This window comes from Anarrhichthys ocellatus, unplaced genomic scaffold (genome assembly GCF_004355925.1).
Source record: "Anarrhichthys ocellatus isolate YVR2014 unplaced genomic scaffold, GSC_Weel_1.0 scaffold2, whole genome shotgun sequence".
In the NCBI taxonomy this organism is placed as follows: Eukaryota; Metazoa; Chordata; class Actinopteri; order Perciformes; family Anarhichadidae; genus Anarrhichthys; species Anarrhichthys ocellatus.
Window position 1 is genome coordinate 11,280,725 of NW_022280032.1, and position 24,277 is coordinate 11,305,001.

Sequence of the window (24,277 nt, forward strand, 5' to 3'; positions counted from 1 at the left end):
TACTAATCGCACAGCATCTTGACAGCACTTGTTTGAAGGAATGGAGGGAGAGCCAGACTCCAAAATGGAGAAAAATAGCTGTGTGTCAACATCCAGTTTTTTTTTTTTTACTTAAACCTCCTCTACAAGAGGAAAAATAAATGGCGTAGTTTGCAGTTGCTACATAGGGGTGAAAGCATTCCGTTTAGTATTCACTATTCACCAGAAGACATTTATTTAATTCAAGCATTAGAAAAATATTGAAGCTCAAATTCAGTGTCATTCTAAAGTTGGTTATAAGCAAAACGTATTTCAGCTGCATTACAGACTGTTTTGCCTTAGTGTTCAAAGTTGACTCAACCACAAAAATAATGGTAAAAATGCATTTTAATTTTAAATTTAATAAATAACAGGTTGTGTTCCATCCCTTATAGTAACTATATTTCCTTACTTCTTCCAGAGGAAACAGAATAGCCAATTTATACCATTTGTTGATTACATCATCGTATTTGAGCTTGTATTGATTCTCTCACTGACTAGATCATTACCGTAAGTATGGTTAGTCATTTTGTGGTTCCTTTTTTTTAGGGTTGTCTAAATGCAGGACTTCGGAAAAGGGCCCCTCACTGAAGTGAAAAATGAAAAACATTCAGCAGCTGGAACATGCTTGAAGCCCACTCCCACATCCCAGATGTTTTATACAAGTGGAACTGTCGCCCTCCTCAAGTCCCTGCTGCTCAATGTCCAAGCTTCTGCTAATGTGAGACAGGAAATGGCTGCAACAAGGCTTAATGGCTAATGTCTACCTACTCTGTCTGTAAAGTGGTTCTCTAAAGAGCTACGAGGACTGAATGTTAGTGCAGAGAGGAGAGGGGTGCTGTTGGTTGAGGTGCACTGTAGGGGGCAGAGAGACGTAATAAAGTGATGATACATGGCATCTAAAAGTTAAATATAGCGAATGATGGAAGACAGGAGAAGTCAGATTTGTTTTAAATTGTCTGTGAGAGGGAGTGTGTCTTCATGTATGAATGTAAGGGAAGGGTTTTGGAATGTTAACCATCAGTCAGTAAGTCAATGGTTCTAAGACTGTTGGCTTCTGTATAGACGATGGCTCGCAGATGAAAGCCTTGGACTCTCCTCAAAAACCTTAGAAATGGAGCAGGGTATAGCAGTGATAACAAGAATTTGGCTTCAAACAGGGAGAACATCAAATACCTCGGTGTGTGTGTGTGTGTGTGTGTGTGTGTGTGTGTGTGTGTGCCAATGTCCACTGTGTGTGTTTTCTTGCATGTAGGTGTGTGAACATGCTTGCTGTGCATTTTTGTGTTTTATCCGCCATTATGATATGTTTGATATGTGCACGTGTGTTTGTACGTGTGTATTTTTTGCAGCAAAACCTTCCCATTTCAGGTCTAATGACACAGTATGTCTAGGCTGAGGCCACAGGATTTCAACATATGTTCACCTTTCTTTTGATGAACAGAAATTGAGACCAGAAGAAAGGCGACAACATTTGGACCAGGGATTCACCAAAGGGAATAAGATGAAAAGGGAAAGACTAGATGGCTAGTGAAACCCTGTCATGACCAGCAGAGTGGCCCATTCATCTGCTCTATTTCAGGGCATTAGTGCCTCACAGGATCAACATTGTCAAGGCTACAAACAAGAATTGTTATAGACTTCACTGCTGTCGATTCTTTCATGTGTCTCGCAGCATTCTTTTATGCAGTAGATTTCATAAGTGTCTGATAGTAGGGTCATTACGGTGGCATCAGCGTGAAGTGCAACACTTTAAAGAAACACAACATGAAAATAGTTTAGTACACACAACACAATGTTTGTTTTTCAAAGTGCTGAGAATGTGTCCTGTGCACATATGCTGTGACCTTAAGAGCAATATGAGTAATAAGCATGATTAATCACCCCATCTGCCACTGAATCTTTGAGGACTGCTGATATTCTATCTCCAAATTTTGTATCGATTCTGATCAGACTGTGTAAAGTTGTGGCATGACCTTTCTATACAATTCCCCTGCTTGGGTCTCTCTCAGCATCTGTGTCTCTCAGCACTAGAAAGGCTCATTAATGGTTTTGCAGGTGCCTTTATTACTATGTCCCATCTTTGGACCTATGATTGATTGTTGGCATAGAGTGAAATTGGAAATGCTCTTTGCTGTGATTGTTTTGTTAAACACCTGCACAGTATTTATTGCAAAGGTCAGATTGCATTGGTTCCCTAATCTAAGAACATATGATCCCAATCTGCCTCACAAAAGAGTTTCATTTAGATATACCTTTATGCTTCACTGCTTCTATAGATGGAGCGTTCCACTGCAGCATTCGGCTTTAGAAATGGTAACGCATCTTTTTTATTTTCTGCAGATATTAACAGTGGTGATATTCGGATGTCTGTCTCCATCATAGCTCAATGTCATTTCGCTTTGTGATCAGCACCCTTGTTTTAATTAAGCTGTCATATTTTGCATATTCTTTTTAACAGTTGCGCTATTTGATTATTTGTCTTTTACAGCCACATCTGTATGGTTGAGATCAATAGCTGATTATCAGCGACGCAAAATGTGTGTCAAAGCTTATAAGCATCCAGCTGGAGCTTTAAAGCCATGGAGCGCAGTGAACAAATTACATTTTCATTTCCACAGTCAGACCTGCAGGCAAACATTTAATGACAAAGTTGTGTACTAGAACACACAGATTTACAACATGACTGTGACTAGTGTCTTCAATCAGGAACTTGTATATTAATGTACTGTATATAGTAATGTAATGATTGTATTTGGAATATGTTATTATCAAAATGTAACATATAATATGCCTGACCAAACATTTATCCTATTTGTTCAGAGTGATTTTATAAATAAATTGATATTCTCAAATTATCTTAGACTTGAATCAAAGTATAGAGTTAATACACACAATAATAAACTTATAGTCTGTTATATTATAATGATAGGCAGTATCATACAGTAGTTTGGTGATTTACTGAAGCTGTCAAATTTTCAATTTAAGTATTGATTGCAAGCATTACAATATACGGGTTACGTACACTACCTGAAGACGTTAAGGTCTGCAGCAAATGAAAGTGTGCACACAAAACACTGATCCACATTAAACAATGCATGCACGGGTTTAGTTCAGTTTAATGTTGTATCATTCATGTTCAAATATGCAGTAAAGGTAAAACATCTGCCTCAGGTTTGAAGAAAATTATGAAATTAGGTTTCAACCATGATCGTACACAAGTCTTTAATTAATTGAATTATCAAAAGTAAGTACATCTGCTGCAGTAATCAGTATAATTGAAGTGTTGTATGCTTAATGAGTTGCTCACTAAGGGCTCTGATATAAAGTGCCTCACACCACTTCCAATTTTTATATTTAGTTAGTGTCCATTTACCTTAATTATATTGAAATTAGATTAGAAATATGCATATTATCTACTGGTATGTTTGCACCATTTTATTTAATTTGTAATGTATTGATTAAACCAAGTAGAAGATTATCAAAGTGGTCCTCTGGTCTCTCATTTGACTCCAGTAAATTATGTTTTATTTTCAGGAATCACAGGATTTTCAAGTTTCAAAATAACACCAGTGCGTTTTACAAGTGCTTTGCAATGACAAACCGCCCTCAGTACACATTACAGGCCATACATTTGAACTTCACAGTTCAAATAGGATTTCCAAGCCAGCATTATTGATCCTTTAATGCTGTCCCAAAGGGTCCAGTGGTGGGGTAAAATAAAGAAGCCCTTAAACTCTGCAATTGCCAATAATGAGCCATCATCACTCAAATTACAGCAAGCACTGATTGGGTTTAAAGTAATGAAAAAAACAACATGATTAATCATCATCAAGGCTTGATGTCGTCATGTCAGAGCTCGGGCCTTGTGCTGTTACTGGTGGGGCAGAGCGTCATCTACAGGGGCCAGGACTGGGCCATGTCCTTGGGGCATCCATCCATCCTCCAACATCAACATCTCGGAAACAGCTTGCACCTGGAGCGTTCACTTTGATTTTACAGTAAAATATTGCCATGAGCAACACCTAATGATAAACTTTGAGCTACATCAACCAGATGACAGGAAGGTAACTGTACTGTATATGATGATAATGGTCCAATGCAGGCTTATTTTTCATGGGCACTGCTATCCCGATGCTGACTTTTGTCTGTCTTTTGGCAGTCATTTCCACTAGAGTTGAAATTTGTAAAGAGCTGAATATAACAGTTACTTTTCATAATCTCCACCATGGACGGCTTGTCAAGCACCCACACGCTCTATTGTCATTTAAATACCCTGCTTGGACTTATTTCACCAGGGTGCTGACAGAATGGTTTGAGAGTAAGTCGTCTTATGGAGGAGGAAAATTATTTTCGCCTGGTTCATCACAGATAGCTCAATTAAGATAAGAAGGAACAAATTTAAGTCACATTATGAGGAATATGTAAATGGCAAGAAAGCTTTAGGCAGCACGGAGGAGCATTATTGGCCTAATTAGGATATTGCTATTATTGTTTTGCATGGTAATCTTTTTGACAAAATTAAATAGTGAGAACAGTCGAGCCATTCAACATCTAGGCTAATAACCTTTTAGTAGGTCCACGGTATTGTATGCAGGTATTCTCATTTTCTATGTGCACTCTGTCAACTCATCTTCTCCCACTTACTTGCCACTCAACAGTTCAACCAGCCTGCCTGCCCTCAATCTCAAGCAGGAGATGCAGGAGGCACAAAACAAAGTTTTATTGCTGATCCAATCCCTGTTTAGATTCAACGTGCATGAAAGCTCCTAAAGTTGCCTACCATCAATAATGAGGTCTCATTTACACAAATTACTCTGAACGCTGATTAGGTATTATCTAACAGAAAGGGCCACCTCGATCAATCATCATCAGCCTGTGGAGCGTCAATGGACATCGAAAGGTTAACCCAGATCTTGGAGGCCCTGCCAGAGTCAGCAGAATCAGAGTGGGAGGTCTCTATGCTGTCGATTGAGCAGCCAGACAATTAGGTAATGATTAAAATAGCGGCACCTGGGACTCAATAAGAAAATGAGCCATCCCGGCATAATTTGAGAATGATTTGTTTACCAATCCATATAGCTGTAGACGAAAGTCACTGAAGTGCATTGTATTAAATGTACTGAGTCCTTTTTTTTTGCCACGACAAACTTTCTTAAGTAGTGTATGGACTACAGTGCAGTTGGACACTGTAGGTACTGTATTGTCCTGGAGGTGTACATCTTTAGTACTTTCCATCCGCATTATGTGAAAGTCATCAACCAAGGGAGAGAATTGTAGCCTCAGACCTAACCAATCATCCTTTATCCTGACTGCGTCACCCTCAAATGCAAAGCTGTCAGAGAACACTGAAAATCATCATGCAATGATGTCGAAAGGAAAAATAATATGAGTTGAACAGCAGAAATGCTACTCTTCAGAATATGCCTTTTTCAACGGAAGACATTTTGACATGTCACAGTGAAAAAAGCACAGGTGTAAAATGAATAATGGCTGAATTCCATTTAGCTGCTTTAGTTTCAGGTCCCTGGTATTGTGTATGCTGGCTAAGCGGGTGCGAAACGACGAGATTACCATTCAACACAATATTGGTTGGCCTCGATAATGGTCCTCAAGTGTCCACAATAACGGTCCTCAAGTGTCCACGATAACATAACTATATTCAATTATGCAAAGCCGGTGATGAATTCAGTCTCTTTCTTTCTCTTTGTCCTCTTGCTTCAACAGATTGTTATAACAAAAACGTTGCTAGACTGCCCCGTTAATACAGAGGATGCATGAGAGTAAACAGTTTTTGACTGAAGTGAATGAAGCAGAATATGTTTTAGATACAAACACGTTGTACAGTTTCTGTACAGTGATTTGTAAGCTGTGCAATAAACAAGTCAGGACTAAAGATGGACACCCCACAAATCTCCGCTCCCATTTTAAAACGAACCAACACAATACGCAAGTCTGCTACCGACTCCATCTACAAAGAGCAGCCGAACCAAAACTTCTATCACAGTGAGCAATCAACCCTCAATCATTGAGGGCTTTTGCAAAGTTAACAAAATATAAACGTGACTGTCAACAGTAAAAGGGCAGGTACTACCAGTTGATTGATCTGATTTATTGATCTCAGCATTCCCTCGTGTAAAATAGCGCTTACTGCCTGTACACTGTGGCCCCGTAAATGGACTTAAACTTGATTTTGTATATTGCTATTCTAGTCTTCTGACCACTGAAAGCGCTGTACACTACATGTCAACATTCACCCGTTCACACACATTCATGCACTGATGGCAGAGGCTGCCATGCTAAAGTACCAACCTGCCCATCAGGATCTAATCTAAACATTCACTGTGACACATTCACACACGGATAGCACAGCCTTCAGGAGCAATTTCAGGTTCAGTATCTTGCCCAAGGACATTTCAACATGAGGACTGGAGGAGCCGGGAATCAAACCACGATCCACCATTAAAAATGTACTTCTTTCTTTTTTTTTGACATTGGTTTGTATAAATTCAGTGTTTAGAGAAATCTAATGAAGAACTGAAATGTCTACCTTGACAGCATGCACATGTGAGATTGAAGAAAAGCTCTTTTGCTCTCAGACTATGAATGTTGGAACAGAGAGTTTCAAAACAGTTGTGTTGAGATGAATATGTGGTTGACAGTAAGGATGGATTAGTTGCTTGTAGGAATATGCATTCGGAATGTCAGTTACATTTTCAACACTATAAATTAGCATTCAGAGCACCCGAGATGTTTCCGACACAGAATGGCTCATGTACTGTACAGACCACAGGCATAATGCCCGCTCATGTGTGGGCTTCAAAGTGTTAATGTATCCTCACAGGCCATTTAGACCTCGTTGGTGCACTTCAGCTGAGCAAAAGATGCAGCATAACATTCAAAAGTTTGCCAGCTCGGTGGGAAGTTATCTGCCCCTCCATGTGAGAATAACAGCCTCAAGACAAAAGTGAAAATGTAACCTAGTAGACACTCTATGGACAAATGACATCCAGGGGGCAGACATCATATCTGTGGCTGGTGTTCTAAATTATTGCACACTTAATTCCTGACATTTACTCAAGCAATTCACTCTTCTCTCTGTAAGACAGTAGGATAAAACACGTTGGGCTATCTGTCAATGCCTTAATTCCCTCAGTTATGAAGAAATATGATTTTTAGAAAAGAGTTGTTTTGTATTTAGAGTCCATGTGAGGGTGTTTCTGAGTAATTATTACTCCTTTTGTTAAGAAGCGGGGTTTTCAGGGAAAGAACAGCCATGTCGACTACACTGCAGTCTTCTGGTTTGGATAATGAAAATAAATCCCACATCTATATCTCTTTTCCCCCATTTGTTTGACTAGCATTTAGTCTGGGACAGGATATGATGACAATAATTTGAATAAGTTGACCTCTAATTTTAGAAAGTATTTGTACTACATTACCAAGGAACAATTGGCAAATGAGAGTAAATTATGAGGGCAGTGGTACTTTAATCAGCAAAAACATGATTAAACTCTGTATATATTATTATTAAAAAAAAGAATAATGAGTAATGGTAAGTTCTGTCTGAAGCTGCAAATATTCAGGGCATTATTGGATATATTACAGTGTTTGACATCTGGACAAGTAGGATTTGCCACCAAGAGTATCATGACACAAAGCCAAAATCTAATACCACACTACTCATTACATACTTTTTATTCAGCACCACTTGGAAGCTACCTCAATCCAAATATTTGCTCTTTGGAAAACCTTGTTACCCAAATCAGCTGGAGGCCCTCAGTATACATCCATCCCATAAGGAGTGAGTGCCAGAGCATGCTGTGTGCGTCCACTAATACAAATGAACTTCTTCAGATAGGTCTGACACTTACAGCGGTGAACAAACAGTGCAGCCTCTTGATGTAATGGGTAGCAGTGGGGCACAGCAAAGAAATGATGAGACATGAAGGGCCACTGCCTCTGGTGCTATCGGGCTGCAAGGATTAAAACATGTCCCCCACAGCCAAGTCACATGCCTGCCCTGCTCTCTGCCAAACAAGTAGGGTTACAAGTGTTATTACTCTCACCTTTCAGAGGGGTTTTGGATAGAGAGATCATTAAATTAACCGCAGGGTACTGCATTTGTGACCAGAAGTACATAAGCCACTCGAGGGTGGTGGCCTGCACCCCGTGTTGCTTGAGATGCACGCACGTATAGCTGTCCTCAGAGAGCCGGTATGACACTGAGGTGAGCCTAGGTCTGTAATAGGGTTAGCCTTGTGATCATTATGTGCTTAACACAGTAGATCTTCATTATCAAGGCTATTTTTCACTGAATTCACTTAGTTGAACATTATTTTTCCGTGACCCAGTTCAATATCTGGTACTTCACGCCAACTTGACTGGGAGCTCTCCTCTTAGAGGATGGTGAAAGGTAATGAACGAGTGCCTCAAAGAATTTTTCATCCATCAGTCTGCAGCCTTTCAAAGAGGAGGTGATTGACAACATCCCATCAGTGTAAGTGTGCAGCGTATTATCATAGTTGTCCATCCTGTCTAACAGTAGAGGATGTCCCTGTCTTCAGACGATGCTTTTCATGAAGTGGTTCTGCCCGATCGTTGTCAATAAATAAATCTGATAATTGTCAGTGCAGACAGCTGTTTGTGACAGCTTTGTTGTCTTGACTCACTGCATCCTGTCATTCTCAGAGAGGGAAAAGTGAGTTTTATATACTCTGACTGCCATCCGGGGAGGAGAGACATTTGCACATGAATCAATTGTCAGCATCACTGTACTCTGACAACTCAGTTGACAGCTCGAATACACCGAGAATGGTGTTGTGCACATTTTTCTCAGCGGCATCCAAAGTTAGTGCAGATATTTTTCCCAGTCATGTGATTCAAGGAATCTGGAATATCAAGGTTATATCTATCATTATAAAAAAAACAGAAGTGCAGAAATCTTCAGAATTATGGACTCGAGCAGAACAGGAGAGTAGATGAAAGATCTTCTTTTTTTTTTTTTTTTTTTTTGAATATCTCCTCTTTCAACAGCTACTTGAAAGTGAGCCTCTCCGATTATGATTGTGGCTCTTGTTGCTCAAGATAACTGCTTGACATTTGCTAAATCAGTCAGCGTCAGTCTTGCATACTCAATTTCCCTCCACTTGAAAGCTCTCTCCAACTTTGGCATTTTGCAATGTTCTGTCACTCAAACAGTATTTGCTATGGGTATCGATAAACAAAAAGTCTGACAGCACAGCAAACAAAGAGCTGGTTTTTTTTATTACAGAAATAACTCACAGTGCCTTCCATCAGAGCATCTGGACTTAAATTTGATAGGTGCAGTAAAAAGCAATGCGTTACATGAATCAACATATAGTATTTTAGATTCACCTTGCAATAGTGTGCATTTGACCGTGTTAATATCCTACGCTAAAAAAAAATCTCACTTAAAGGATGGCCGACTGTAGAAATCCTCACTTTACTTTTTGCCTTTTAGTGACATTCTTATGCCTTACGGTGAGTGAGTAGATAGGAGTTTGGCATCTTAATAAGGTATACAAGGTATCAGAAGTGTGATTACAGATTGGAAGTACTGTATGCTGCAGGGATCTATCTGATGAACCTTCTTATACAAGATGGGTTATTGGAGCACTTGGAGATTACTAGACTTGGTTTCAGAAATAAAAGCAGTTAAATATTGTTCTCTGTACATGTTTTGTAATGCCATCAGTAGGCATCACAGCCCACGGGTTAATAAGTTTCGAAAAATGAAGATGACCCTCTGTCAACAACAAGCCACTTACCCTGGTAGGCCGTGGCATATTGATCTAGTGGTGAAAGGAACCCTCTCCAGTCGCACTTCATCCTGGGCATCTCTTAAATGTTTTGGTATAGTGTCAGTGCACTTTGAGTGCTCCCGGTGAAAAGATAATCACTGCGATCAGTGTTCTTTAAGGCTTGACCAGCCACAGTAATCTGTTCACATCAACGATTGTGCACTCACTTGTGCCTAATGGTTCTTAAGTTCCCCCGCCCTACAACTCCTCTGACTAGCAGCCTGCAAGCTCCGGGGCTGATCAATTAAAACGACTTGAACATTTAAAAGGCCCGTCAATAAACAGTCCCCTATGACTCAACACTACCTGTTGAAGTGTGTGGATTTGGATCATGTGCAGAGTTACTTCTTCCAGTCATTGCACCTCAATGTCATAAACACAACTAATTGTTAGCCAGCGTAAATAAACCAGATTTGTACTGGTGTCAGATCAGTTTAAGTGTAAAAATGTAAAACAGTGGTTAAATTAATTGCATATGTACAGGACAGGTATATTTATGGAAATTATACTGAGATCATTTAAATTTGAATCAACCAAAATGATCAACCAAGAATATGTCATTATTTCTAAGTTTGTAGCCATTTAGCTGTTGTTGGAATATGTTGTACATTATCCAATAATGCAGACAACAACCCAAAATCGAAATAAACTGCCGTGTTGTTCTATAGATCAGCATGTAAAGGACTGTGCTTTCAGTTGCTGCTGTTGTACTTACCCTCTGTACACCAGCATCAATCCTGAGTCATTAGTTCATCTCCTTCTACCCTTCTGTACTAATTTGTCCTCTTTTATTAAGGACAGAAGCTAAAACGTGTATTGGTGGCAAAACAGAACAAGACATCCATCCCTCCTTTATTTCTATACCTATATATGGTACAAAAGACTCATCACTAAATTAATAGATTCAATTATGAAAAGTATAGAAATACCAGGTGCAATTAGAGTTAAGAGAAAAAAAGAAACCTTGCATTTGCATGAGGAGCGCGAGCTGTAGTCACCTCTCCGTTGTTACAGATTAGATTGAAGTTGATGTTATAAATGGGCCGGGTAACTCCCTTAAGGGAGCCTCGGTTGACATGTGTTACTAAATCTTATGGAGATGCCATCTGCCGCTGTGCTAACTGTTGGGAAATGCTGACCTCTGCAGACACTGAAGTCATCCAAAACTGATCTGATCCTGAGAGGCAGACTCACAGACTCACGGTTTTAAACAGGTTGACGGTCCCTTCTTTTTTTTAATTTTGGAAATCTTCATTTTTCTCTTGACACAAATGGAAAAAATACCAGGTATAAAACATAGTACTACTATATGACAGCATGTCTCTGTGTACGCATGTAAAGTTTTTCTTTCTGCAGCTGAAGTCATCTGCTCAAAACATGGGAAAAAAAAATGATCGACTTCCTTCCTCATGCTGCAAGTACATTTTATGTGTTTATTTTGTTCAGTGGCCCAAAGTAGAAGAAGGATTGAGCATGGTGATCAAGTCCAGACTGTGTAACTGACACTGTGGAGTTGGTCGTGGGTGGATACACTTGCTTGGAGCGTGGGGTCATGACATTGACGTACCAGGCTCTCTGTCCTTAGCAGTGAGTGACAGGAGGAGGCAGCCCGCTGATGCCTTTCACGTGGGAATCACAGCTTGCAGCAATACTGAAACAAAAACGTCTGCAAGACTTTGTGGGAAAATTCAATTGTGAGATTTTTGGTCCCTTAATGTTTCTCTTAAAGTAAACTGCCGTCCAAAGTTTATTAGTTCAGATAACATTTTTGTCCAAAGAAATGAGCAGCTGTGTTTTCAGTCCTGCCCACAAGGTCACTCAATAGACACCGACTAAATATAACCACTTCTAAAATTCCTTGTTTCAACAATTGTTGTAGATTCAGACGCAGGGACGGTGCTCGTTTCACGTATAGTTATTTGTTATCAAAATAAATCAGTCTTTGTTTTCACTTCAACTAATTAATCTAATTTAACGAGTGGATTCTTAATCTATTCTGACAATTGGATGGGACACAAACAGCATATTAGCTGTGACATTTGACTAAAAGGGAAGCTTCAAAGTATGTTCTCCTTAGCAGTGTTTGACAATGAAGGTATCAGTTGTGTCAAAGTATCTGCTTTGCTGTCTTGAACCGTTGTGCAGCGCTAATCAGTTTGTGAGCATTTGGAACTTCTCCTGACTACTGAGCCATACAATCGGCACACCTCAAAGACACCTTTCCTATGGAACAGCGGGGGGCTGCTCGCTTTAGAGTTTATAAGTTCTTCACTGAGTCTTGTGTAGAAGTTTGCAGGCTTATTACTCAAGGGGGGGTCTTCACTGTTTTCCTTGCATGTCCCATGGGTGTCTTTCTCAGCTGTAATGAGGCCTCCTGGACCAGAAAGCTCTCTTTAAAACAGGGAGTAATGAGTCCTTGTTGGCAGAGAGAATGGGGATTTGCACTACTCAGTGGAAAGGGAAGGTCACTGAGAGGAGTTTTATTTTGGGAAACTGTCTTGTTTCTGAACCAAACAAAGTTTAAAGGGAAACACTACAAAGTCCTAGTCCAGGGATTGACTATCATAGTCTAAAGGCAGCAACTCAACACCTTGGAAAGTTCCTACGACTTGACAGCTTATGTTCTATATCCTTGTCCTGATGGCAAGATTTATTACAGTCAGCAATAGAATTTAGCACAGAATATTTCATTTTTTACTTTATGAAATGCGTGCATTGCACTGGATGTATTTAGGTATTTAAAGCCAGAGCAAACGCATACCGGTAACTTCAATGAAACATGGAATAAAAGAGAACACTTCAGGCTTCAAGCTTTTCAAGGTCTGGATATGAGCTGTGTAATTGCATTCAGAGCCTAATGGAAACGTATGCTTTTACAAACAATTATTCACAAGCTGTAAATAACCAGCTAGGCTTATTTATCTTGTCAAGAATGCCTGTTCTTTGTCCACAAGGCCTTGCCTCAAAGGTAAAGACATGAAGGAAAAATAAACAGACGGATAGATAGATGGATCAAACACAAGAACTCAACCAATCGCGTGAAAAATAGGTGCAATTGGTACTCATTCAACAATCCATGCTAAGTGTAACCTGAAGATGGGTTGTCGCCCTACATCGACCTACAGTGAGGAAGACTGAGGGCAGCACCTGCTAACCTGGGGTTTGGTGGTGGTGGTGGGGGGGGGCAGTTTGTGACAGCCACACGTCATCCCACTGGACCAGTAATAACAGTCACACAGCCTGCTACCATGACACATCCAAGCATAATTGGCCCTGACAAGAGGGCGAATCATCAACACAGGCCTGATAAGCATTACAGCCAGATGACAGCATACAGAAGTGTATTAGCAGCAGTGTGACATATCACATTACCACTGCGAATACAATAAAGGGGATACTAAACACTATGGCAGCTTCAATGACCATCCATTGCTTCTTTCTTCCACGGTGCCATTATGCCATATAATTTATTGCACACAACTGACACCTCAGACAAAGTACATGGATATGATGCATACAGTATGGTGATAGTGTAGATATGCAGTTCAATTATGGAATTATGATATATGATCACTTATGTCTGATAAGTTGTTTTGGCAATTAGTTGGCAAGCACTTCTGTTCTGGAAAATGCTAAGAAACCCTCTTATTGATTTGAAGTTTCTTCAACTCTAGTTTGTGGTTGTAAAGTTTCATGAGGCTGCAATTAACCTAGAGGTCACAACAGGCCATGCTATACACTGAGGTCAAGATTAAAAAACAATGGTCTCACTATGTGAAACGGCTACTATGAGGACTAACATCGTCTCACTTGAATACAATTTGGCTCAAGCATCTCAGCTTTCAAGTCATACACAAGTTATGCGATTCCAACACTGTTTATGGACACCAGTTTGCATTCATATTTAAATACACCATTTTAAAATAGGTGAAATTAGCACATTTATACTACATTTAAAAAGCTGCATTGTTTTTCCCCCAAACTGAACGGTGGGTATGTCTTTAAGGGGGAGACTTGCAGATACCCACAGAACCCGTTTTCATTCTGATATCTTGAGGCGAGAGGTCAAGGGGTTCTGTGAATATGGCCATGCCAGTTTTTCACTCGCAAAAATGTAGCCTAACTTCAGAGCGTTATTTAGCCTCCTTCCAAATAAGCTAGCATGACATTGTTGGGAAAAAATGTATTAATTAGGATTTGTTATGATACCAGTACCATCACTATAGCTCTAAAACTGGAACTTGGAGCTTTTATGATGGACTTGCTAGGCTGCTATTTGACATGCAGACAGTGGAAAATCCATTTCCCTTAATTGTTTTACCACTTGTATTAAAGACAGTGCCATGTGTAACAGGAGTCTTCAGATACTGGGACAGGTCTTGAACCTGATAACTTGTACATGTTTTATGGCTGTTACATTATAAATTATTTCCACAGACTGAGGCCTTGAGGGATCATATTCTCTCAGCTTCAGTTACTGGTAACATCTTTTAATGATATTAACAAATTTGCAGCTCTAGTGTTTCAGCTCTATCTGGGAAATCTTAAACGGCTCCATGGTAAATACTTGGTTATGATATTATCAGGCACAGCCCATTGTGTGCTGGGTGGATCGTATGGCTATTAAAAGTGGGCCAGCAGTGGTAATAACTAAGCTCATAAAGGACTGTGTTGCTGCCTAACAGCCTGTCTGCATTTCCTGTTGTAACAGTGAGATATTGGCTGGAAAAGCACAACCATTTTAATGGTTGCAAAAAGCAGCTTTTTACAGTTTATTTTTAATGGCTCTATGGTGCTTTGTTAAACCTCTCATTAACCTTGTTTTAACTTCCTCTGCCGTATTTGAAACAGTATTGTATTTCTGCTCTGCTTCAATGGTGCCATTACTAATGAGGCCCTCAGACAAAAAGCGTATGCCAAAATAAATGTGTTTTAGGGTTCACACTCTTCCAGCCTTTTGTAATGTTCAATTAGCCTCACACTGTTTGCACGTATGGATTCCTTTGGCAAGTTGAGTCTATTTGTTATTAGCAGTATATGTACCTTGCCATGTTTTCTCAATAGTTGCATGTGGGTTTTTATGTTCCAGAACAGTTGTTAAAAGACGGAGGTGTTACTATCAGAGGATAAACAGTGCAATATATCAGAGGCATACGACAACCGTATGTGGTCTATAGGGCTGCCACTAACGACTAGTTTCCATATGATTAATATATCACCCTGAAGGTCAAAAAAACATTTCAGATGAGTTCATTGTATTTTGGCAAACTGCCATTGTATAATGCAGCACAAGAAAAAATATAAAACAAAGGTTTTCATATTAAAGTGTGAAATGTATATGCTATCGAGATGAGCTACTACTAGCACATGAAAATAATTTCTCGAGTCAGTTGAAAATTGGTAAAGTTTCCCTTCGAACACAGTTTCAATGTAATTTATAATGTAGCAAGTAGATTACTTTATGGTTTTCTGAGTGTATTTAACAGCTAAAAGGACAAAAACGTGAGAAAAAAAACATGCATCGGATTCGAATATTGAACATTGCATTTTCAACATCAACGTCATTGATGTTGCCGACTGAAGCTTTGTTTATATTCGCACTTGCATCCGCAGATGGTGTGCGAGCTCTGAGCATGCGCGTTTATGCACTATATACGCTATTTGAAATGGCAGAGGGCGTTCAAACAAAATTAACTATGAAGAATCAAAAAGACAACAAGTGTAACCCGGTGTAACCAGCAAAAAGCCACAAACCAAAGTCCACAATGCCGAGGAGGGATTGTAATTCCATATCTCATACTCATGGGATTCTTTATTGCCTTTGTACAAACCCTGTAAAGAAACAAGTCAAGTATTACATTCATTATAAAGAAACAAAGGTTTTTAAGACCTCCTGTTTCTAAAGCATTTAAAAATGAATTGGCCTTCTTTTCATAATTCCTACACATGTAAACAGTGCTTTTATATGCTTTTACTACTAATTGCAACAGTCACATGATCGTGCATCACAATCGTGGACGAACAAGCACACCGACCACTTGCTTAGCACGTCATTTTCTGGCACACGTGCTTCGCACCGGCTTCACTACACCGAGTACAACCTAAGCTTAATTGCGGCAGTACTATGTCTACGTTCTCTTTCATAGAGTAATAAAATCCCAACATTGGCCTTCTCAAAAATATTACCATTTGTCATTTGAAGAGTGGAAGCAAAAACTACCTGACAATAAGGAATGGAAGATTGGAGAACATCTACTTCAAAATGTATCATGTTTAAGTTTTTATGACAATGTAATCCAGAAAAAAATATATAAAATGAGTTCATTCTTATCTCTTTTATATCTGATACCAATGGGAATGTGCATGAAATAATGAGCTGCCAGATAAGATCCTAAAAAGCCATGAAAACCTCTGTGGCCACACAAGACATGACAACTTTTAATCTCAGCATGGAAGTATGACAAAGCCCATTTTATCCCGAAGACAGGGAGAGGGATTTGCCTCCACTAATGAAGTTCAAAGATTGCAGCATGTCAGATAATGAGTCATGGGAAGTGAGTGACAGCACTAGATATGAAGTAGGGAAGGGTATGTACATAGCTATGTGAGTGCTTGTGTGTTGTTTAAAAGGTTTTTTTTTTTGCTCCATCACTCGTCAGCCACTGTCACAGTATTGTTTTGTAGCAGCAGTTCTGACTTTTAATAGAGTAAACGTCGAGAATGTGGAAATGATGCACCAAAGCTGCTCAGAATCAGAGTCAGAGGAGCACCGGCAGGATAAGACCAGACAGCTATTTATGGGAGATGACAGTTTGCAAATATCTCAATCTGGGAAAGGTTCTCGGGGTGACAATGAGGAGTGCCGTAGAATTGGAGGAGTCAGCAGCCAGCATTTATTTCATCAGGCTTTTTCCAATGAGGTGCAATTGCCTGACAGCATGAGGTTATTGGTGGATATGTCATAACACCCACAAACCCATTCTGCATGAATATGTTTCTAATGAAAATGTGTATTCCAGAAAGACAAAAGAATGGCAGGGAAATAAGCCAATACTTTGAGGTAAAATCTACGTGGAAGTGGTGATGTTGTCTAAAGGATACTAGTTTCACAATAGCAAAATCATAACTTTGATATGATACCTTCTTAAAGTATCTCAAAACCAATACCACGGCAAAAAGTAATGGAATAATAGATGACAAAGCATCAATGCAAGGTGGAGGAAGTGAAAAGAAGCCATAAAACAAAAAGGGAATTATTGTACCATAGTGTGTTCATACATTACACAGCCAACCAGGACTGGAAAAACTCGTAATTAAGATCAGCTACAAATTCACATGTCTCCACCTTCACGTCACACTGCAGCTTCTAAAAGGTTAAATCCTCGCAGAGTGAACAGTAAAATAAGCTGTATTGTTGATATCGCCCACACAGACAGTATACTGTCTATGGTTACCACAGACACGTAGCGCGGCTGTGGTGTCCAAACAGACAGCATTTCTGCTGAGGTCGGCGCTGCTACTGCACGTCTTAAACAGATCATTTTCCCTATCTATTTTTGCTGCGGAAAAAAAATAGGCGCACCACGCCAAATCTCTAGATGAGCTGCCCGCAGCCAAGCCGCGCTGCTCACGATATTGCGATGAATACTGTAATATAAATAATTGTAGTTGTAGACTCCATACAGAAGTTATACGCATCAATCTGGTGTACTTTCAGAGCAACATTAAAAAAGGCTTGACATACAATATTGTGCTCTATAAAACAATTTAAACAAAAACACATTGTATAGATATGAATCATAATAACACAGCAAAAAATGGACACCCACAAAGCATGGTGAACGAGATGTTTCCGTGTTTCGCCAGGAGCCCTGTCTCAGCAAGTCCAGGGTCCACGAAAATGGTAGCACAACGCATGTTTGAGTTCATTTTTTAACATTGCGCATGCGCACATTGTGATGAAGATGCTGAAAAAATATATTGTGCAGCCTTAATGTAATCACTTTTTCAACGAGTAAAATGCAAGTAAGAGTATAAGAAATTGATACTGAAGTCTGGACACAATTTTATTTCCAGAATTGAACTAATTAGACAGTAAATTTCCATTAAAACATGTTATATGTTGCGGTTATTAGACATGTCGTAAGAATGCCCTTATGTGACTTTATTCTTACCAAATTACATAACAAAATGGTAATACAATTCTACTATATGAACCAGAACGTTGACCACTGAGTGGCTCCTGTGTATACTCAGCCTACATCCACCACACAAACCCCATTCTACCCTCAGAATGGTGCACAATCAGTCCTACTTATTGGATCAAAGCTGTGTCACGGCCAATGACTTCCATGAGATACTGAATTAGAGGAGACAGGAAACCAGTATGTGCAGCTCAGTATTACAGCTGTATAAACATTACTAAACAAACTGGGGAAATATTTTCAAAAGGAAGCCGGTAATTCACCCAGAAATCAAGGGCAAGGTGGGGATGAAAAAGGAGTGAATTGCTTGCAACTGAACCTCCGACCTGTGACCTAAATCATTTCAAACATACTCTCATAGCACCAAACTCAGCCATTTGGTACTTTGGACTGTACTCAAGTAACGCTTTCAAAAGTAAATATGAACTAAAAGCCACATTCAAAATGTAATTATGTTAAGTGCAGGCATATGTTGAATCACAGGCCTATGCTATGCATTGTCATTTTGGTCAACTCTGACCTTTAAATGAGGTCTGGAACCAACTGATTTCATCAGCAACAGCTGCACTTTTTCATGACTTCCAAAATGCTCACATTCCTAAGAGGCTCATATTTCTGTCCACTTGCACCAGTCAAGACCTTTCTCGCTACTTTTAGTTTCAACTGGTATTATGTTGACCTGGATTTTATTGAGCGTGACAGCGTGTCCGCGGCGCGCTGTTTAAACGCCTGATGTCATGGTGAGGTAAAGCGTTCAGGTTAGAAGACTTTCAGCTGGGATTGCAAAAAGTATGAATATCTCCACAAAAGATCTGCACCTACACAGTGTCTGTGAATGTCACCTATTAAATGTGGCCCATTGACATTCAGAGATTGGGTTCTCATGGGTCTGTTCTTCTAAATCCTTTGATCGTCACCAATATAACGTCACAGCACTTTGACAGAGTGGTCACTGGAGTGCACATCCAGCACAAGTTGGACTTTGGTTCAGGAAACTAATATAGAGACAAGACGAAAAACGACATAATACATATATTGAAAAAAGGTTAGTGTCACACAGACCTTAATCGCTTGTGAGTCTAAAACACTACATGAATTGAGAGTATGAGGCTTTCTAACATCAAGAAATGCAAAAATATACCGTAAAACTGGGGTAAAGGCATGTAGCTCAAAATTCTACAATGTCCCCAATTAATTTTTTTCTTTAAAACATTTATTTGGAGGTGAAACAAATGTTAAGGTGCTAACAAAAGTTAGCACCTTAACAGTTGAATATATAGACTTGATTTCATATACACTCAAATATCCCTACCACCATCAAAAACTTGTAGAAGAAAACACAAGATCATACTGACCAATCATAGTTCTTGCTTTATATACTGTAAATTGTCAAACTTAGCAGTGGATCTAATCAAGTTGACTATGCTTTATTTTATATAACTGACCCAAGACAAATATTCTGAATGAAAGGGAATAACGAAGTAAGTTGAAAGAAAATTTAAACAAATAACCCAAATTAAACTTGTATTCGAATTACAAATAGTAATCTTTAAAATAATATTAAACAAATATACCTCTACTGAAATTAGCAGATCAATTAAGTACCTGAAAACAATAAGCAAAATGGAATTGGCTTATACCAAAATATCATGGCCTATTATTGTAATCTCTCTGGTTTCTTTGGCAAGATCCCTGTCTGTCACCCCTTTAACCTCTACTTTCCTTTTGTAAACCGAGCTAAAATACTTGACCTTTATACCCTGAAGCCCACAGTGGGCCCACAAACAACAAAGAGGAGTTGCAGGCCTGCGTGTTGCTCCTCGGGAAGGCAAAAGCACAGACGGGCTAACTCACGGTTCCGCATCAGTGCTGGAGAAACTGCTCGTTGTCTGAAAGATGAAACCAGACAGCAGCGGAGATGAAGTCCTCTCCAGGGCAGCGATGGCCTAAGCGACTCCCCCACGTCAGCATAGCAGTTGGCACAGACTCTTGCGCACAAACCTTTCACTGTATCAAAGCTCAAAGAAAACGTGTGCGTTACGTATTTCTTTTGTTTACTTAACGGTCGCTAATCTACCGTAGTGTTTCTCTTCCCTCGCCTCTCTTCACCGTGTTTACTTCTCTTTCTCCCGGCCTCTTCCTGACCTACGACCAATAACCAGAGGTGACACTGACTGATACTTACAACAACCAATCAAACACAATACCTGAAACTAAAGGATCAATCTGTCTTTTTATTCATTTAACCACTGTTTGACTTTCATTATTGTTAACTATTTATATCCTGCCTTGCTTATGACTATATTATCTTAATCCCTCAATTAGCCATTTTTCTTTCTTTAATAAAGTTAATTACTTTCAGCTTAATTGCCTCTCTGAAATACTTTCATCCAACTGTAGGAACTAACTTGTTTTAATCCCTTATGTTTGGACCGGGGCTACAGTACTTTTTGAGAAGGAACACATTAAGTACGGTGTAGCCTATGTTGTAACCTCGCAGCCTACGGATGTAGTCCGCCTTATCTAAGGCTAACGTAGAAGTTTATTTTATATTTTTCTCTCATTCCATTTTTATTTTTATTCGTATTGTATTATTTCTGTTAAAGCACTAAAGGTGCTATACAAATAAAGTTACTGTTATTGTTGTTCCAGCTTGTAAGCCCTTCTGCATGCACACAGTTTTCTGGAATCTTTACTTTTGTGATTTTGAACCGTATGGATTTTAAATTGGCAAGTTGCAAGTTAGGATCATTTTATCCTTTAATGAATCTACTTCTATATTGTAAAACATGTTTGTTCCATGAAGAGTTAAAACCCACAGAGCCAACATTACTACTCTAAATGACAAGGCAATACACAAATAATGAACGTATCAAAACACGTTTTCGAGCTTCACACGTTTTCTATATGAAATCAATAAACCTTTACTTTTAATCTATTTATGTCAGATATGCAGGTTAAAGTAAGGTCAAACATGTAGCGCTGCACATGTTTACCTGACAGTAAGAGAAAAGCTGATGTAAAACATATCATTTAGGAGGGGCTGTTTGTGAGGTGATACTTTTTAATTGCTTCAGACAAATTTGTTTTGAGACAAGCATCAAATTCAGAACATTAAAGTGGATTTCAGCGGATGAGCACGTAAAAGGCGTGTCCTTGGGGAGCACTGTGATGTGCTGGTAATGAGTGGAGGTAATGAAAGACTTCACATAGACAGATGTATCCATTTAAAATAGTAATAACTACAGTTAAGATGGCAAAGAGCAAATTACACACAACTTTCACTAAAGCACATGTTTATTCAGACTCCACAGGGACCTGTCATTTTTACTGAGTCCCTGGGAAGTAAAGGGAGCTCCTGACGACTCTCATTGCCCCTCAAACAAGGTCAAAACTGTGATAGAGCCAGCATGACAAGTGCTAGGCTTCTGGGTACTGTACCTCTGAGACCAGACTTGGCTCATCCACTGTTGTGTATGGCAATGTGTATCAATTAAAGTGCAAGTTAAAATGCTTTCTCTAATGTATGAGCATAGTGGTTTATCTTATACACGTCTCATGATTTAACACGATTTTAACACCAATCCATCACACGGTAAAGTCAGTTTGAAGTATCATATGCATAATTTCTGCATTGAATCCATTTGCATAGGCCATGTCCTGTGTAAAGATGTTGCTATCGATGATGATGGACAAGAGATATCCATCACAGAGAGTGAACTTGTGTCCCAAACGGTCATTTGCTAGTCCGTCTGCAGGCAGAGCATGTGTGACCTAGAGAGGATGCATGTCCATCCATATGGATGATGTATCTGCCAGTTGACAAGGTAAATGACACTTTATAGAGCTGTGTCACTCATCAGGCTGCGTGATGTATGCTGGTGCGTAGCTTAGGCCCAAACCCTTCACCTCGTGTCTGTTGTTTCAGGTACAGCCTGCCGGTGAATCTTCAGAGGTCAATAGACTCAAATGACAGAACTGAACACTTCTTCATTCTGCTCTGATGGAAAGCGGAGAGCAAGTTAAAGACAACACTGTTGTTCGACAGCAACTCGCTCTCTGCCTGAGCAATCATTTGTGCCATGTAATTCCCCTGGCACTGTGTCACAGAGATATTTCCCAGACAGCTGTGTGGTTTTCAGAGCCTTTGTTGTGGAGTCACATGAAGTGATGGATAGTGCACCATTGAATGAAGATGAACTTCTTCCTGTGCAGGAGAAGGTGTCTGCACTATGTGTGTTCGTGCACTCAGCAGTGCTGCCTCCTCCTTGTCTTCTCTTGGAAGATCCGGCCATTTATCCTGATTTAGTCTGGAGTGGTAACATCAGTACTTCCCCTTTGTGCTGGACAGAGACTGATATTCAGCCTCTTGCTGCCTTAGTGGCTTTTGCTGCAAATCTGTGGCGTAAAACTCTGAAGAATGGTGTTTGTTTAAAACTCTGAAGACTGGAGTGGTATTTTTTGCATTGTGTGTGCATTTGTGTGAGACAGAGCGAGAGAAGGACAGAGAGGAGAAAAGGGAGAAACAGTGAGTACATGAGTGTCTTTGTTTGTGAGAACTGTTGCCTCTCACAGTCAGCGTGCACAGAGCTCGCCTGTGCCGAAGCAGTGCTTCCCACGCAGCTAATGGCGGAGATGTGGAAATGAGTGGCTTGGCGGGGCAGTGGAGGCAGGGGATGTGTTAATTGAAAGTTAGGATCACTTTGTGGCCATTACAAGGAAACCTGAGACGTGTTAACGCAACAGAGTTAGGCAGCACCTGCTGTCACTAGCTAATTGTGTTGGGTTTGGTCATGTCTGTCAGGAGCGGGTTCCCATCACGCTCTGCCTCCAGTTACAGCTGTATTACTGCTAGAGTTGACATTACAGCAGCAGCCACAGGGGAGTTGGAGCCCAACCTGCGACCTCACTGCATGGCTCAGGCTGATGGATCCTCAAAAGCCAATATAAATCTCAGTCATGTCATTATTGTGCCATTTCTCTGATTTCGATTGCATTTTATTCATCTTCATATACCGGTTATACTTTGGATACAGCATATAAGTAGTGTGTGCCCTTTTTAACACATACTATTTTAGATTCCTCTGAAAGTATTGTATTGACTGACAGAAGGATCCGCGGGCAGGATAAGAAAAAAACGAGCTGCGTGTTTCCAATTCATCCTCACTTACATATGCATCAGTCACAAACCAGGGTGCTGTGCAGATGACTCACTGAGGACGCATACTGTGCTTTTGAGGACCTGCTAGGGGCAGCAATGTATAATCTGATTTAGACTAGAGCAAGCTCCTATTTATTTTTAATTGTCCCACTTTAGCATTTAAGAGCTATTGATCCCCGGAAAAGCATTAAGTGACAGAATCACTATTACTGTTTGTGCTCCCTGCTTGGGGAAGGCACATCAAAGGACATTTTAATGTCACTGACTTTCTGAGGGAATTTGAAGCCTGGTTTTGAACAGGCCAGCCTATGAACGGAAAGGACACACAATAGACAAACGCAGAAACAAATGTAAGGGCAATTTGTATCAAAGAATAGCTGGGAATCGATTTTTTTTTTTTTCTGGGTGTTTGTAGTGCAAGGATTTCATAAAACAACATAATTTTAAAAGTCATGTTGGTTTCTTGTTAAATCCCAAATGTTGATGGTCACACTTTATAAAGAAAATGTGGCAGAAACATGAAGAGAAACATTGGACCTATAATGCTACATCTTTTCTTTGAGATTATAAAATTATTCAGATCCTTGTTGCTTTATTTGGGCACTATTTCTTTGCAGATATCACACCTGTAATCTACCCAGGGCTCTTTGTTGAACAGTTGCCTTGCATTGACTCCACTCACAAAATACGTCCCTTTCAAGTGAGACCTCCCCCCCCTCTTTTGCCACCATCCCCAGATGTTTTGATTAGCAGCAACTCGTATGCTGGTCAGATCCCGGGATTAATGATGGATAATTTGCCTAAGGTTGGCACAGCACACCGCCACGCTGCCAGCCTTTGGATGCCATATGGGCAGAAGCAGCTGTTTTCATTACTCTCCCTTGCCCAGATGTGTCAAACAGGATGCCGACTTCAATCCGCAGTCTTGCTGGCACTTGGTGGGGGGTGCTTTCTACTAGCTTGGCAGCTAATTACTTTAATGTAGCCGAGTATAGAGGCCCTGCTTGTTTTTTAAAGGCCTTTTACAAACAGCTGAATGCCAGCTGTCACCTCTGTGCACAATGAGGGAA

At 39.9% G+C, this 24,277-nt stretch overlaps 1 long non-coding RNA gene across 1 annotated transcript in view; it reads right to left on the minus strand.

The window, feature by feature from the left end:
- Nucleotides 1-20,148, minus strand: part of LOC116394921 (uncharacterized) — a 78,248-nt gene extending 58,100 nt beyond the window's left edge. Inside the window, exon 1 of the long non-coding RNA XR_004213485.1 lies at nt 19,901-20,148. This is a non-coding gene — a long non-coding RNA (uncharacterized LOC116394921). The remainder of the gene's footprint in view (nt 1-19,900) is intronic.
- Nucleotides 20,149-24,277: the final 4,129 nt, after the last annotated feature.